This window comes from Zingiber officinale, chromosome 5B (genome assembly GCF_018446385.1).
Source record: "Zingiber officinale cultivar Zhangliang chromosome 5B, Zo_v1.1, whole genome shotgun sequence".
NCBI lineage: Eukaryota > Viridiplantae > Streptophyta > Magnoliopsida > Zingiberales > Zingiberaceae > Zingiber > Zingiber officinale.
The window spans coordinates 138078173-138096287 of NC_055995.1; positions in this window are offsets into that span (position 1 = coordinate 138078173).

An 18115-nucleotide genomic window follows, 5' to 3' on the forward strand; every position below is an offset into this window, starting at 1 on the left:
TAGTTTATGGATTTGTGAAGGGCTTTTTGATTTTGTATCTACGATCGCTCTTCCAATAGCAAGAGGCGGCTTCCTCCATCCAGTATTCTTTCCTCTCCGAATTCCATTGCAATGAGCTATGATTTATTGTTTCATACAATGAATTTCTATTATAATTCTTATAGTGGTATAAGAGAGTTAGGAGTTATACCAAGTTGCAATTTCTCGTTGCCTTGTGCACAACTGATGTGTCGCTGCAGACAAGCGCTGACAACTGCATCACAGTAGAAGGATTCCACGGTAGGGTCGCAAACTGGTGACAGGGTCACAAGTCAGCGACAGAGTTGCTCACTGGCAACAACGCCGCTGTAGAGTAGCGTGCTGCGTCTGGTTGCAGAATTGCAACAACATCGTGATTTACACCGGAATTAGGCTTGCGTTACGGGATGCCGCGACAACATTCTGAACACGGTGAAGTCTCCCCGAGTGGTCGGCCACACTCCTGTGGCCATCGACGTGTCTTTGGCAGCCTCTCGCACTTTCTGCGTGAGCAGGTGCCAGTAACCTTGTTGGGCCAAGGGCGACCATAATCTGGTGTCGGAAAGGACTAGTGATTGTCCCAGTAGACTAGAGACCGCGTCTGTCACAGTTGAGGCGGTGTGGGTTTTTTTTTCCTTACTTCTTTGGTATTGGTCTGATTTCAAACCAAATTGGTTTGAACTAGTTTAATTCAAATTAGACTCGGGTCTGGTTGAAACTATTAGTTGGTTTAACCAGATTATATTAGTCCAATCAGACCCAGATTTGAATTAAATCATTGGTTGATTTAATCAGACTATTTTAGTCTAATTAGAACTCAGTCTGGTTCAAACCATTAGTTGGTTTAACTGAACCAGTTTGATCAAAACAGGAATTGATTTGAGTTGATTTAATCGGGTTCAGACTAGATAGGATCAAATGATCAGATTTGTTCTATTGGGTCAAATTTGATCAAATAGATTAGATTTGTTCTAATATGTCTGACTTAAACTAATGGGCATTGGTTTTATCAAATAGACCTAAGTTTGATCAATAACTCTGAGATTAATTGAAATAAACTTAGATTAAATTATAATAGAACATAGCTACAAAAAATCCTTGTTTAATTAGATTAGTTCTAACGAGCACAATGGACCAAGCTTAGGATATGGATTCCCGACCAACCAGTCCAATGGGCCAGTCGACTTAGACTCCTGAAAATTGAGAAGATTTAATTTTCTTGATTTATAATGTTGGTTCTATATTTGTATAAATTGAATTAAGCTGGTTTTGTATTGGTTAGTTGATTTTGTACTGACTAATTTAGTTTCAATTTACAGATGGCACGAACGATTACCACTTTAACTCTTCGCAAAGTGTGACGAAATGACCTACGAGAGCAAATTCAAGAGATAGAGTATAACTCTACTTATGGAGTCGGCAAACACGTTGAACGACTTTATAGACTATTTTGAAACTTGAGCGAGAAAAATTTTCAGTCTTGGACAGTTATAGAATTTGAGCTTTGGTGTGTTAATTACCAAAGTATCCTAAGGTGATAGTAGACTATGTATGGGGGTGCTCTAAAGGTGCATCACATATTCATAATTGTATAAGGAACTACTTCACCATATTGCTAAAGAGGATCCTGAAGAGTCCGAATAAGACTCGGAAATGTTCGAGGAAGATTCAGAAGAGAATCCGATTATGGATCTGATGGAGAATCCTGAAGCTGTCCCACCTGAGATTGCCCCAAATGAGTATAGGTTGAAAGGGATAATGTTAGTCACTACACTAGTGTCTATCCTAATGGGAGTGGTGTTAGCCTATCTAATTTATTAGAGTTCTATTATTGTTATTGTCATTATGTATGAATAGTATTAATCTATTTACTTTATGTCAGTTTGTTATATGTTAACAATATGCAACATGTTTATGTTAATGATATGCTCATTCATATATTTGTCTATGCTGATACTTTACATAATGCATGATAATATTGTCAATGCAATATACTCTTTGATTAGTTCATTATGAGTATAATAATTAATGATTAGTTCATTAGTTGGGATGTGTGTAATAGTATTGATCAAGTTGATTTGATTGGTTATACGAATGATGAGTGAAAACGTAGTTATCACTTAATTTTGTAAACCAACTCAAATTAATATTGAGTCAATAATAAATTTCATGCATATGAATTACACTGAATACTAAATAATATATTTATTTATGTTAGATCATGATAACTAAAAACATCATAGCTGAACTCAATAAAGGAGAGGAACTTAAAGAGGATAACTATAAGATCTAACACCTCATGATAACTAAAAACATCATAGCTGAACTCAATAAAGGAGAGGAACTTAAAGAGGATAACTATAAGATCTGACACCTCAGGATACAGTATGTACTTGAAGAACAAGAAGTTCTAGAAGCTGTAAATTACGTTATGGTAGAACTTGTAGATGGTCCCATTGCACAGAACAAACGAGATCTTGATGCCTATAAGGCATAGAAGAAAAAGGACTCATCACTATGTGAAAAACGACGTTTTACTTCGCCACAATTTACTTCATCAATTTAAATATACGAGGTAAAAGTGTATAAGCAACTTCGCTGAAAAAACTGACGAAGTATATACAAATATAGACTTCGCAGATTTAAAAACGCGGGCTTCGCTTTAAACTGAAATAAGCTATTACTTCGGAAAGTTGTTAAATACCGAAGTAGTAACGTCATGAATAGAATTTTTAGTGTTTACTCCGAAGTAATAGTACAAGAGTTAACTTTTATTTTGAGACCACTTTTATTTCCCCCCACTTTTTCGTTAACTTCCCTCTGCCGAAATAAGGTTGGACCTCCTCTTCCTTCCCCTTCATTTCAGTCCTCTCCGTTCCCTCTCGTTAGGGCTTCCCTCTACCGAAATAAGGTTGGACCTCCTCTTCCTTCCCCTTCATTTCAGTCCTCTCCGTTCCCTCTCGTTAGGGCTTCCGATTTGGAGTCTTAGGCAACAGAGACGAAGGTTTCCTCGTTAGGGCTTCCGAAATAAGTCTTGGGGAAGAAGAGTGTGGCAACCTTGGAAACCGTGGCCAGCAAGGCAAGAGAGGTTGCATTCAAATTTTGTGCCCCGAAAGTCAAAATGAACAGGGAGGGCGGTGGTTTCAAGAATGGCACGTCACCGCTGGAGCTGTGCACGACATTTTCCAAAGTCGAGATCAGTCAAGGCACGACATTTGAAATACAAAATTTGAATTCATTCTAAGCAATTCAGTCAAGGCACGACATTTGAAATTTTGAAATTTGAATTCAGTCAAAGAAATTCAGTCAAGACATGGCATTTGCAGCATTTGAAAGTCGAAAATTGAATTCAGTCAAAAAAATTCAGTCAAGGCACATCATTTCAAATTCAAAATTTGAATTCACAATTTGTTGCTGTAAAATAGTATCAACTACTTCAATTATTCCGAAGTAATATCTATCTATTACTTCGATCCAGAACGAAGCTAAATGTAATTTAATCGATAATTACTTCAGGAATTAATGATATATGACGAAGTAAAAGTAATCCATTACTTCATTTTTAACCGAAGTTAAAGTAGGTATATTACTTCACAACAAATACTAAACGATGAAGTCGAAAAGGATTAATTACTTCGGTGTTTTTAAAAACCGACGAAGTTATATGCACTTTTTACTTCGTAATATGTCCGAACCCGACACCCAATACGACTTCGTTTTTTCTGGGCCTACGACTTCGGAGTTTATCCGAAGTAAAATGAATCTTTTTACTACACGCGTGTCTACTTCGGTAAAAACAGGTCTTTTACTTCAGGTAATCAACGAAGTAAAAAGTCGTTTTTCACATAGTGCGATCACTCCACTACAAAGGGCATATTGATTAGTTCAATGATAGATGACTTAGCTTTTGAGTATGAGTTTTATCTTTCGGCTCATGCAGTTTGGGTAGTCCTTAAGGAGAAATACAGTGAAGTAAGTGTGAGCAAGCTTTGACAGCTGACGATCAAGTTTGACAGCTACAAGAAGCATTCGAATGTTTCAATGGTTCAACACCTCAGGGAGATGTTGAATATGATTTAGGAGCTTAAAACTGCTAGTCATGAGTTGACCGATGAACAATAGGTTCAAACAATTATTCATGTTGGTGCATTTGCCACAAATGATCATACTTGAGTTTTGATGAATGACAAGTGGATTAAAGTTAGACGTTATGTTTGTCTAATTTGTCTACCAAGTGTGCATAATATGAACTTGATGGGTCTAGAGGACCGAAGCACTAAGCTGAAGTACAACTAGATTGATAGCTAAGTCTAGATTAGTTGAGATCTGGCAGAAGGAAGTCCAGATTGGTTGAGATCTAGCAAAAGGAAGTCCAACTAGGTTGATAGGCACGAAGTCCAGATTTGTTGAGATCTGACAGGAAATCCTAGTGGGTCAAGGGACCTGATGCCAAGAAAGTCTATGATTGGTAAGTGGTGTAAGTCACTGGAAGAGAGATATTGGGATATCCTGATGCGGTGTGTGTTAAAATACGTTTTGTAACATGTGCAGTAGAAGATTAAAATAAATAAACTAATTTATTACATCACACACACCACACGCATGCAGGATACAATCACACAGACAAGATCATAAAACAAAACGAAACGAATAATAATTATTCTAGATATACCTTATGGATGACCTGTAACGAGAAGAGCATCAACTGTAGCGATGTTGTCTAACTTGGCCTCTATTTGTATCCACACCAAGCTCCTTAAGACAACTCTACAAGCCTCTCCTTCGAAAGTTACTAGTCACGAGCGAAGAAAATGAATCAAGAGGAAGAAGCAAACAAGCAAGAAACTCTACCTTGCGGTCACGATAACAAGGAGAAAACTTTCTCCTTGTTGTGGTGGTGGCAGCTGAAAGAGAAGAAGAGGGAGAGAGATAAAAGTTGGGTTAAGGTTTCTGAAACCCTATCAAACCAACTAATAAATCTCTATTGTGTAATAATTCTCTTTTAACCATATCTATATATAGTCTTCATTAATGAGTTGGATTAGAAAGCCCAAATCCAACCCATTATCCCTTAACTAAAAATTAGTCCATTAACCCCCTTGGTTTGATTCACAACTAAACTAAGTTGGTTCATGACTAATTCATGATTAAAACAAATATGGTCCAATTCCTCCATAAGAGATGTAACCCATTCACGCTTTCATTGTGACAAATATTTCCATATTTATCTTATGCATGGTTCAACCAAATATTTAACTTTTGATCTAAGAATCATATTCTTTAACTTATTTTACATCTTTTAGAGGCTCGTTAGTGCGTATGATCCAATAGGTTCCCGGTTTATCTTGGTTATCCATAATTAACTACTTAATTATGGAACGATCATGAGTGACACCTAGTAGTATATCATGATCCTCAATTAATCAAAAAATCATACTTGATTTCAGAATTAATTCTGAACCCTTCAGCAGCTACAGTGAGTCGTGTCTCATTCCTTTCACTCATCTTATACCCACTTGGTTTAGGACATGATCTATGTGTCTGCCCCTACTAGATTGACTACGTTACACCTAACCCAAGTAATACTTTCTCGTTCTACGGATTTAAATTACTCATACATGTGTACAAGAGTTTCATACTTTATGTAGATACCATATGAAGTCTTACAGCGAGTCACTCCAATAAACTAGTTACCATAACTAGCATCCATGTGTAACTCTCGACATCTCAATATCTCCAGTCAGTGAGAAAACAGTCGCTTGGCGAACCAAGGAGTATAATCCGTACTAGTCTTACAGAATTGGTGATCTCCGAATGTACCAATACGACGACTAGAGAAATTCAAATACGTTCATAATTGCATATGTAGAGATAATCACAAGTTGTGATTCAATTACAAATTCTCTCATGCTATGAATTGTATTACATACATTCAGTAAATGAGTTTAAGACTATCAAACATATAATATGCACTCAAATAATGAATCTATATTTATTAAATAAATAGTAAAATTATAAGGCAATTTCCTTAGGACATCCCTCAAAATCTAACACTCACTTGGCCTAATGCCAATAGCCACGGTATTCTAAATCGTAAGCCTGGATATAACTCTCAATCTTTCTTTGTGGTAAAGCCTTTGTCAAAGGATCCGCTAGGTTCCTTTTAATAAACATTTTCTTGAGTTGCATTTCTTTCCTACTAATAATCTCCATGATCAAGTGATAGCAACGAAGCACATGTTTTGATCGCTGATGAGACCTAAGTTCCTTTGCTTGCACAATGACTCCAATGTTGTCTCAATAAATAGGTAACACTTCAATAATAGATGGAACTGTTGGTCCCTTGCGGTCGACAAGAGGGGGGTGAATTGCCTGAAAATATAAACACAAACATTTCTCGACTTTTCAAGCTAATTTAATACACACTTATACAGAAAGGAAAATAATTAAAAAGAGAAAGAAAGAAGAGGCAGATCTTTTACTTGGTTTACAAATAGGGGGTTGCTAATCCAAGATGTTAAAAACTCACTATCAAATCTCTTTCTGGCGGAAAAGTCTCTTACAGTAGTTAAAACATATAATTACAAAGCTAAACAGAAAGTAGAACCTTTACCAGTGTTGTGTTTAGCTACTGGGATCAGAGTTGTATTTATAACTCTGATCAGAGTGCCTAGAAAGATTCCAGGCACCTTATCCACGTCACAACGAATAGCACCAGGTGGTGTTTCAATAAACTTTCTAGTTTGGATGCCTAGACCGGGTTGAACCACCCTCGCGACCAGAGTGCGTACCCGGGCCGCCCCGACTGCCCCAGGGGTTCGGGCGCCAGACCAAAGTCAACTCCGTGCTGACTTTTGGTCCGGGCCTTCTGCTCCGGCTCCGCTCACTTGGGTGATTTCGACCATCCAAAATAGGGTTCACTGGAATCCATTTTTTTACCTTCTCGAGCAACCTGTCGCTCCGACTTCTTGTCCCTCGGAAATGCCGCGTGCTTCCTCATTTGCGAGCTCACTCTTCCACAGCGCCTCTTCTCTCGGACGCATCGAGCCCGTCAACTCTCTCCCGTGTCATCCTTCTCGCTAGCTGCGTCTTTCGCTCAACTTCATGTGCTCCTAAGTTCCTGCACACTTTGACACAGGGGTTAAACCACAACATGACCTAACTTAACTTGGTTGATCACATCAAAACTACTGGGGGTACTTATAATCTCCCTCTTTTTTGATGAGAACAACCCAAGTTAAGTTAGGATAAAACAAAAATAAGTAACAGAAAAATAGCAAGTACATAAATTGTAATTAAAAAATATTACAAAAATCAAAATATACCCTCCCCTAGACTTAATTTCTAATTCACCCCCTTTGATCACATTAAAAATAGGGGCATTCCATGAAAATAACTTGAAATAAATTTAAAACAGAGTCTAAGGGATACAAATTTAGTGACTATTATCTAGAAAAGTCGTGAAGTTTAATTTTCGAAAACCTGGATTTTTATAATTTTAAACTATTTTTAGAAAATAATTTGAAAAAAATTAACTGTGGGAAAATTTTGAAAATTTTTATACCGGTTAAATATAAGTATCCAAATCAGAGATAAAATTTTCTCGAAAAATTAAAATTAATGTAAATAGTAATAAATTCTTTTCTATATAAAGATATTTTTTTCTAAACAATGCTTAAAAATTGTTATTAATTTTGAAAAATCTTGAAATATTTTCTGAGAATGTATTATGGAAAGTAACTTTGTAAAAAAAATAAATTTACAAAAACTACTTTTTTTGATAGTTTTTAATATTAAAAAGTGACATTTGGATAAATAATTCATATAAAATTCAATAACTGTAAAAAAATCTGAAAATATTTTTTTAACAGAGAACATACTATTTTTTTCACATAAAAAATGAAGTTTGAAAAAAATACTCTACGAATTATTTTTAAATTGGAAATATGATTTTTGTTAAAAAAATCATAAAAAATAATTTAACAGTCAAAAAAATTTAAAATTTTTCCTAAAGATAAGTGATGATATCCTCTTTCTCAAAAAATTAAATAGAAAATTAATTTCAAACAAAAAGTATATGAAACAATTTATTTATATAATTCTAAGCAAATAATAAAAATTAAATCAACTAAAAGTATGACATACATAAAAATTTAATTTAGGTATGATTTTGAAACTCAATATAGGTTATTTTCAACTGGATTAATCAAAAATTTCTTAGAGATATATTTTGATGATAATTTTCTAATTTAACCCTTATGATATCTAAAATATCAATTTAATCCATTATAATTTCGAACTTGTTGAACATGTGAGCATGCAAAATTTTTAAAATTTTCTATTTCTGCTTACAATTTTTTATTTCCAATTTTTATCTTGTTGAAATTTTTTAATCGACAAGATGTTGCTAAGGTTCTTTTTAGCTCATTATTTTCTTTTAATAATTTTTTTTTATTATTTTCTAATTAATAGGAAGTTTTAGACAAGATTTTTATAAACTTGTAGACGCCTCTAGTGGCATGGAAGGCACCTTGAACCCTCTATAAAAGAGAACTTCAACCAGTGTAATATACACAACTCTTCTACAAGCTTCTACACTTTCGTCCGACATTCCAATTGCTCTGACTTTGTGCCACCGTTCTACTACAACACTGCCATGACCGACTACTACAGAAATTTCGTCATCGACACACGAGAGCTCTCACTTTGATATCTTCATGTTGGTAACTAGTTTTAATTTTGTACTTTACATATCTGAAAAAGGAAAGTGTAGGATTGTTACACTTTCTTATTCTTTTATTTATACTCGATTCGGTCTTTCGGCGGTTCTGAAAGAGTTTTAGTGGATTACCCATCGATAGGTTTGAGGGACTTGGGTCTTTGAGTAGGAGTCACCGAAGACTCCGAACCAAGTAAAATAGTTTGTATTCCTATTTTTCTTCTTTTTCTCTTTTAGTCTTTTCCGCTGCACTTTTATTAAACTTTTTATAAAGACTATTTTTTAAAAATCATGTGATTCTCCCCCCCCCCCCCCCCCCCCTCTCTCTCTCTCTCTCACATGCATAACAATCGAACAGGTTCCATTGAATGATCATCATCGTAGAAGAATATTCTCTGACAAACGGTTGTAATTCTCTGATAATATTGTCTCCTGCATATATCTCGGTCGAACATTTAGCCGACCGACCACATATTGGAGGTTTGCTTATGAAGGGAGAAGTTCCCTAGGTCCAGACGGTTCATATGACTGACCAGACATTCACAAGAATGCTTGCTCTTGAAGAATGGTGAACTGAGTCTTGTAAGGACACTCGACCTTTAGAGTTGTCCGGATGTATATAAGTATATGTGATGTTGGCGGTCTGATAGAATGTATATGATGTTGGCAGTCTGATAGGCTGCTGAGAATTTGCTATGAGGCTAAGAGTCTGCTAGGAGACTGGGAATCTGCTATGAGTCTGAGAGTCTAATAGGAGGCTGAGAATCTGCTATGAGGCTGAGGGTCTGCTAGGAGGTTGGGAATCTACTATGAGTCTGAGAGTCTGATAGGAATCTAAGACTCTGCTATGAGGCTTAGAGACTGCTAGGAGGTTGGGAATCTGCTATGAATCTGAGAGTCTTGTAGGAAGCTAGGAATCTGCTATGAATCTGAGAGTCTGGTAGGAGGCTAGAATATGCTATGAGGTTGAAAGTCTGCTAGAAGATTGTGAATCTGCTATGAGTCTGTGAGTCTGGTAGAAGATTGAGAATATGCCAACGAGCATAATAGTACCCGATATTGAAATAATAAAGAGCTCGGTCCCCTAGGTCCGATTAGATATAGGGACCAAGTCCTAAGAGGCTCGCTTGGTATTATGTACCGATTGGAGTTATCTTGAGAATTGCTCCCTGCCTTCTTTTCCTAGTCGTCCTTGGCTAGTGGCACCTGGTGATAGTCCTAATATGCATCTAACATGCAAATTAACTCATAACCAGAAGTTGAGTCCACCATCTGATCAATCCGTGACAAAGGGTAATAATCTTTGGGGCACGCCTTGTTGAGGTCTTTAAAGTCGATGCAGACCCGTCATTTGTTTATTGGCTTAAACACCAAAACGACATTTGCTCGTCAGCTCGGGAACTATACTTCCCGAATGTAACCGGCCTCCAGTAACTTATCCACATCCACTCGGATGATTTTATTCTGGTCAACCCTAAAGTCTCGTTTCCTTTGCTTGACAGGCCGGGTGTCAGGAAAAACATGGAGTACATGCTCCATGACCGTGGGTGAGATGTCGATGATTTCTTTGGGCATCTCGGCGAAGACGTTGTTGGTGCAATATTCCTTAGGTCAAGATTGACTGAGTTGACCAAGCTTGAGTCTTGGTCATAGTTTCGATGTTTGACAATACATGTAGACACATGGACAATGCAGGTGCAGTTGTTCATGTGGGAAGATTCTGATCAGGAACTGATCAGTATGGATGAAGAAGAGTCAAGTAGGTCAAGAGCGACCGGATACCTGACTGGGAAGTCCTAACTAGAAGGTTAGTCAGATGGAAAGTCCTAGTGAGTGAAGCTAGGCAGATGGAAAACCCTAGTGAGTGAAGCTAGGTGAAAGTCCTAGTGAGTGAAGCTAGGCAGATGGAAAACCCTAGTGAGTGAAGCTAGGCAGATGGAAAATCCTAGTGAGTGAAGCTAGGTGAAAGTCCTAGTGAGTGAAGCTAGGCAGATGGAAAATCCTAGTGAGTGAAGTTAGGTGAAAGTCCTAGTGAGTGAAGCCAGACAAGGGAAAATCCAGATGGATCAAGGATGATCGGACATCTGGTGTTGGGAAGTCCAAGTAGGTTAAAGGATTGACTGGATACTTGACACGAGGAAATTCAGATGGGTCAAGGTTGACCAGACATCCGGTGGAAGTCCAAGTAGGTCAAGGGAGTGACCGGATACTTGGCACGAAGAGAAAAGTCCAAGTGGGTCAAAGGGATTGACCGGACACTTGGTGGGGAGTCCTGGCAGGTCAAGGGAGTGACCAGATGCTAGGCATGATGTACCAACAGGTCAAGGTTGACCGGATGTTGGTTTGAGAGGCTTGGGACTTGGTTTTGGGCAAAAACCAAGAGCTGGATCGATCAGTGGATCGATCTAGGAGCTGGAACGATCAGTGGATCGATCCAGGAGCTGGATCGATCCAGGCTTTTCCCAGCGAACAGAAAGCCTCTGGATCGATCAGTGGATCAATCCAGAGGTCCCAATCGATCAGTGGATCGATTGGGACGCTGCTGCTTCGCGCGATAAGCGCTGGATCGATCCGTGGATTGATCCGTGGATCGATCCAGGCATGATTCCAGAGCACCGAGGTGCTCCGGATCGATTGGGAGTTTTTGAATCGATCGGGATCCGACCGTTGCGTCGTATTTGAGCTGCAGGCGGGCGTCTCCTTCGCCAGTTCTCCACAGTTTTATCTCAGATCTCTCGCCAGCTCCTCCACAGCGCTCTCAAAGCTCAGCTCGCCAGTTCTTGAAGGATCTTGGAGGTTTTCCAAGTCAAGAGGCGGATCAAAGACAAGAAGAGAAGCTAGGGTTAGAGTTTTCTGTACTCATTGTAAGCTTTGCGCTTGTATTTTGTTTCCCTTTCCTTTCTTCTTGTATTGAGAGTCTTGTAGGGCTTCTCCGCCTTCGGTAGTTACCAAAAAGGAGGGTTTTATTAGTGGAGGGTGCGTGAGTAGGTGTGGATCCTTGGATTAGTCACCTCTTGTGAGGTGGATACCAAGTAAATCAACCTTGTTAGCGTTGTGTGGTTTGTTTCTTGTATTTTCGCTGCACATCTTTGAAGAAACAAGCAACGAAGAGCACCTAGCACGCGACGAGCTATTCACCCCCCCTCTAGCTACTTTTCGGTCCCAACAAGTGGTATCAGAGCGAGGTCGCTCTTCACCGGAATCATCGCCGGAAGGGGCTAACAAAACAAGCTAAGCTAGAGGGTGAAGAAGTTGAAGCAAATTCATCAAAAGTCAAAGATTTCAAGAAGCTCAACTTCAAGATGCAATTCCAAGATCGACTTGGATTTGACACAAGGGTGGCTCCACCGTACACATCCACAAGCTTCGATTCTTGGAAATCAAGAATCGAAAATTTTCTTATGATGGAGATAGAGCAATGATTTGCTCTAATGGAAGGCTTCAAAGCTCCAACAAACTCCAAGGGCAAGCTTCTCAAGAAAAGCAAATGGAGCTTGGAGAAAATTCAAAGGAGCGAGGCAAATGATAAAGTGACCAAGCTTTTGGTCAACTTATTGCCTAGCCACATTTTGGCTCAAATCGGAGAATTCAACGATGCCAAGGAGTTTTGGAGAAAATTGGCAACAATCCATGAGATCCCCTCCACTGTACCAATCCAAGAAGAATCCAAAGAGGGCGACTCATTGGAGCAAGACCAAGAGGAGGACTCCGAGGTTGAGAGATGCTCAACTTCCGAAGAAGAAGTCCAAGAAGCCTCATCTTCAACGGAATGCAATGAAGAGGGCAAGGAGGGAGCTTACTCCTTGTTCCATGAACAAGATGAAGATGAAGAAGCCTCCACCTCTAGGATTGAGGGGGAGCAATCCTTGGTGACGCCGGATCAAGATCAAGAGGAAGTTTCTACCTCCGGATCAAGAGGAGAAGATGTCATCCCTACACAAGAAGGTATAAATGTTTCAATTAAAAATAAAAATCATATAATATGTTTTGAGTGTAGGGAAAGTGGGCACTACAAGAGCAAGTGTCCCAACTTGGCCAAGAAGAAGGGTCAAGTGACACAAAGGGGCAAGGAGAAGCCAAAGGAGACCACCCCTGGGACAAATAAGAGCAAGGAGCACATTGTGTGTTTCTTGTGTCAACAAAAAGGGCATTACCGAAGTCAATGTCCCAAGGGGAAGAAGATGGTCAAGGCTCATGGAGGCACTAATAAAGGGGGAGCCTCCAAGGTAAAGAAGAAGGTAACATTTATTGAGCCTACCCCTTTACGTTATGGTAAAAAGCATGATAGTTCTAATTTTTATCATTTTAACGTAATTTACCATAAGAATAGAAAGCATGAGGGCATTAAGGAAAAGCATGTGGCCCTACATGCCAAAACTACCCAACCTAAGGTTAGGAAGGTAGATAGACTTTTGGGCAAGAACACTAAGGATAATAGATACAAGCCCAAGAGTAAAAATGCTCATGGATCAAATGAAAAATCAAATACTAAGGACTTAGTGAGGGAAAATCAAGTCTTGAGGTCAAGACTTGATAAATTAGAAAAGACTCTAAAAGGATTGGAAAATATCCTATTAGGGCAAAAAGAGCATAATCTAGGTTTAGGGATACAAAAGCCATCCAATGGCCATAGAGGTTTGGGATACAAACCCAAAGCTAAAAAGGATGTGCTTAGTTATCATAGGGTTCCATATAGTTATGGAACAAACCCTAAGTCTAGAGGTCAAGTCAAGGATACAAGGGAAGATATCCCTAGAAGTATCTTTGCAACCAAAGTGACTAAGACTTCTAAGAAGTCTAAGAAAGTCACTAACAAGGTCACAAGGGAGGCTATTCCTAGAGTTGACCTAGAAAATGTGACCAAGGCTTCTAAGAATCCCAACAAGGTCACTAAGAAGGTATCTAGGGAAGTTATCCCTAGTGAGTACCTAGAGTATCCAAGGAGCACCAATAGGTGTTGGGTTCCTAGGAGCATCTTCTCTACCCCATAGATGGGTTAGAGAGTGTCAACTCCGATTAGAAGGGTAGTTAACCCAACTCTGAGGAAATTGACACTCAAGAAGCATTTTCAAGGTTTTTGTTAACCTTTGAAAATGAAATGGAATTATTATTTACTCCTTGAAAGAGTAAAATGTGCCTAATGGTGGAAAAATTGATTTTATCTTAAAATGGCATAAATTGGGAAAATCTAGAGAAATACCAAGTTGGGATTTTGGTATTCTCTTAGAAATTTTAGGCAATCCGGGCCTTGGTTTATGTGTTTACTCTTGAGGAAAAATGAAATATGCCAACATTTGAGGATATGCTTAATTTTTAAGTGGCATAAACAAATCAAGAGAAATAGAAATGTCAACTTAGGTTTTGGCATTTCTTTGAAGCATTTAGGGCAATCTAGGTTTAACGTTTTTAGTTAAAGCAAGTGGTAATCTAGGTGGTTAAGGATACTTAGATAGGTAATCGAGGTGTATTTTATTTATGCTAAACCTTGCCATGTTTGTTTGCCCATCATATGCCATGACATCATGTCTATTTTTGCATTCATGTTTTATTATGAAAAATCCAAAAATACCATGTCATGACATTCATACATCATGTAGTTATAGGATATTTTCTTTTGAAAATTATTTCCTTTTGATGTATGCCATAACGTAATCATGCATTAAGTTTAATTCCTTGTAATTAAGGACAAATGACATTTACCAACAATTGATCATCAACAAGTAACATCCTTGGTGGATGTTCATCACTCAAAATGCCTAGATAGATATGCATGATCCCTAGAATAGGGCAAAACCAAAATCTCACATCTCACAAGGACTATAAGGTGACTTGTATGTGTTGTAGTGCACATTAGATACAAGTGAGATATTAGGAAGATGAACAAAACTCAAGATGTTGATTTAGTGCATTCTTTTGAGTTGTAGGTTCATCAAAACACATAGTTATGTGTTTTCCCATCATTGGGAAAGCTAATGTACAAGTCATGTGCATTAAGCCCAAGGAATGTGATGGGATATTGATTTTGAAAATTATTTTAAAATGCTTTTGGAAAACCTTGGTGAAGGCTATCTTTTGATAGTAATCACCATTGAATAGTTAGACACAAACTTGAAGAAAACGCTAAAGTTTTAGCAAGTTTTCAAGTTTATGTCAATCTTTGAAAATATGATGTATTTTCATAGAAAACTATTTTTCCATGATAAATTATACCCTAAATAATGTCTACACAATTTTTTACGATTTTTGAAATTTTGTAGAATTTTCTAGGGGTTTCTGAAATTGGCTGAAATTGAATTTCAGCAAGTTCAGGCCTTCAATCGATCAGTGGATCGATTGGAGTGCCTCAATCGATCAGCCGATTGATTGAGAAGGTATTTCTCGCGAGCAGAAGCTCGCTGGATCGATCAGCCGATCGATCCAAGAAGACTGAATCGATCAGTGGATCGATTTAGCAGGGTTCAATCGATTGGAACCCAACTCCAATCGATCGAAGATGCTGATTTTGGCTGGGAAAGCTTATTTTCAGTATTTTGAACCTATTTTAGTCAATGTAACCATTCTAAAACCCCTCAAAATACATTTGTATACATAAAAAGGGTGTTTTCATGGTGAAAACAAGGATGGATTGGTTAAGGAAGACTAAATTGAAGTTTAGGTCGAGGTTTGTTTCAAATTTTGAACATTTGAACCTTAAAACTTCTAAATTTGGGTTTCCTAAAGGTTTAGGGATTCCAAGTCATTGTTGGTGCAATGACAGAAGTTACCACCATGTCTTCAGGGGAAGGACTCTTTAAAGACATGAAAAATTATTTTTCATGAACCTTGGAGGGTGGTTAACCTTCTGTAGAGAAAATGCTCATGAATGAGCATTTGAACTTGAAATGGGGAGTGGATATCCTCATTATTTCAAGTGGTATTTCAAGTGGTTGAAAAATGCTCAAGGTTGGGCATCTGTCTACATTGAGGGAGAATGTAGGGAAAATGAAGGGTATGTGACCTTCATTATGATGTTGATAACAACTTTGAGAAACTCTTTAGGGGGAGAGTTTCAAAGGGGATAAAGGTTCAACGAGTGCAGTTGTAACCAATGATGAGTATCTCTTCAGGGGGAGAGATAGTGTTTGTTTGATGTGTGCCAATAGGGGGAGAATGTGTGGTTTAAGTTAGACATTCATTACCTATGGGGGAGAATGAAGAGAATCAACATTCATACTTTGGCATGAAGAGAGTTAAGGCTATGGGATTAGCTTAACTCAGAGTGGTCCTAACTTAAAGGTATTGTCAAAAATCAAAAAGGGGGAGATAGTTGGTGCAATATCCCTTAGGTCAAGATTGACTGAGTTGACCAAGCTTGAGTCTTGGTCATAGTTTCGATGTTTGACAATACATGTAGACACATGGACAATGCAGGTGCAGTTGTATATGTGGAGAGATTCTGATCAGGGACTGATCAGTGTGGATGAAGAAGAGTCAAGTAGGTTAAGAGTGACCGGATACTTGACTGGGAAGTCCTAACTAGAAGGTTAGGCAGATGGAAAGTCCTAGTGAGTGAAGCTAGGCAGATGGAAAACCCTAGTGAGTGAAGCTAGGTGAAAGTCCTAGTGAGTGAAGTTAGGCAGATGGAAAACCCTAGTGAGTGAAGCTAGGTGAAAGTCCTGGTGAGTGAAGTTAGGCAGATGGAAAACCCTAGTGAGTGAAGCTAGGTGAAAGTCCTAGTGAGTGAAGCTAGGCAGATGGAAAATCCTAGTGAGTGAAGTTAGGTGAAAGTCCTGGTGAGTGAAGCCAGACAAGGGAAAATCCAGATGGATCAAGGATGATTGGACATCTGGTGTTGGGAAGTCCAAGTAGGTCAAAGGATTGACTGGATACTTGGCACGAGGAAATTCAGATGGGTCAAGGTTGACCAGACATCTGGTGGAAGTCCAAGTAGGTCAAGGGAGTGACCGGATACTTGGCACGAAGAGAAAAGTCCAAGTGGGTCAAAGGGATTGACCGGACACTTGGTGGGGAGTCCTGGCAGGTCAAGGGAGTGACCAGATGCTAGGCATGATGTACCAACAGGTCAAGGTTGACCGGATGCTGGTTTGAGAGGCTTGGGACTTGGTTTTGGGCAAAAACCAAGAGCTGGATCGATCCAGGCTTTTCCCAACGAACAGAAAGCCTCTGGATCGATCAGTGGATCGATCCAGAGGTCCCAATCGATCAGTGGATCGATTGGGATCCTGCTGCTTCGCGCGATAAGCGCTGGATCGATCCGTGGATCAATCCAAGCGTTTTTCCAGAGCACAGAGGCGCTCTGGATCGATCCGTGGATCGATCCAAAGCCTCCCCGATCGATTGGGTGTTTTCGAATCGATCGGGATCCGACCGTTGCGTCGTATTTGAGCTGCAGGCGGGCGTCTCCTTCGCCAGTTCTCCACGGTTTTATCTCAGATCTCTCGCCAGCTCCTCCACAGCGCTCTCAAAGCTTAGCTCGCTAGTTCTTAAAGGATCTTGGAGGTTTTCCAAGTCAAGAGGCGGATCAAAGACAAGAAGAGAAGCTAGGGTTAGGGTTTTCTGTACTCATTGTAAGCTTTGCGCTTGTATTTTGTTTCCCTTTCCTTTCTTCTTGTATTGAGAGTCTTGTAGGGCTTCTCCGCCTTCGGTAGTTACCGAAAAGGAGGGTTTTATTAGTTGAGGGTGTGTGAGTAGGTGTGGATCCTTGGATTAGTCACCTCTTGTGAGGTGGATACCAAGTAAACCAACCTTGTTAGCGTTGTGTGGTTTGTTTCTTGTATTTCCGCTGCACATCTTTGAAGAAACAAGCAACGAAGAGCACCTAGCACGCGACGAGCTATTCACCCCCCCTCTAGCTACTTTTCGGTCCCAACAGACGTCACTATTATGTGTGAGACACGTGATCAACTCGGTCTTAAGCTCTGGGGCCAAGTTAAGGGCTATTTAAGTAGTGGCCTCTTGTCGATCGGGCTGAATATGTGGACTTCTTCTTTTTCTTCATAAACCAGTGGGGGTGGGGTGCTTCCCAAATGATATTGACCTCCATTTATTGGATCTTTCGAGTGACACTGCTTCAGTTTTGATTATACCAACATAATGATGGATCGAAAGCGCTAGAGGAGGGGTGAATAGCGCTCGTGGCTATTTCGTTTTTCGAAATATCAGAATCGTAAAAATTAAGTAACGCAGCGGAAAAAGTAAAGCAAGCACAGAACGACGCAGATGTTTTACTTCGTTCGGAGCCTCTGGCGACTCCTACTCGAAGGCCCGCGGTCCTTGACCGCTTTCGGTGGGCTACAACTATAATATCGGAAAGATTACAATTTGAATTACAATTAATGCAATAAGTAAACTGATACCGACAACAAAAGATCGAAGAGT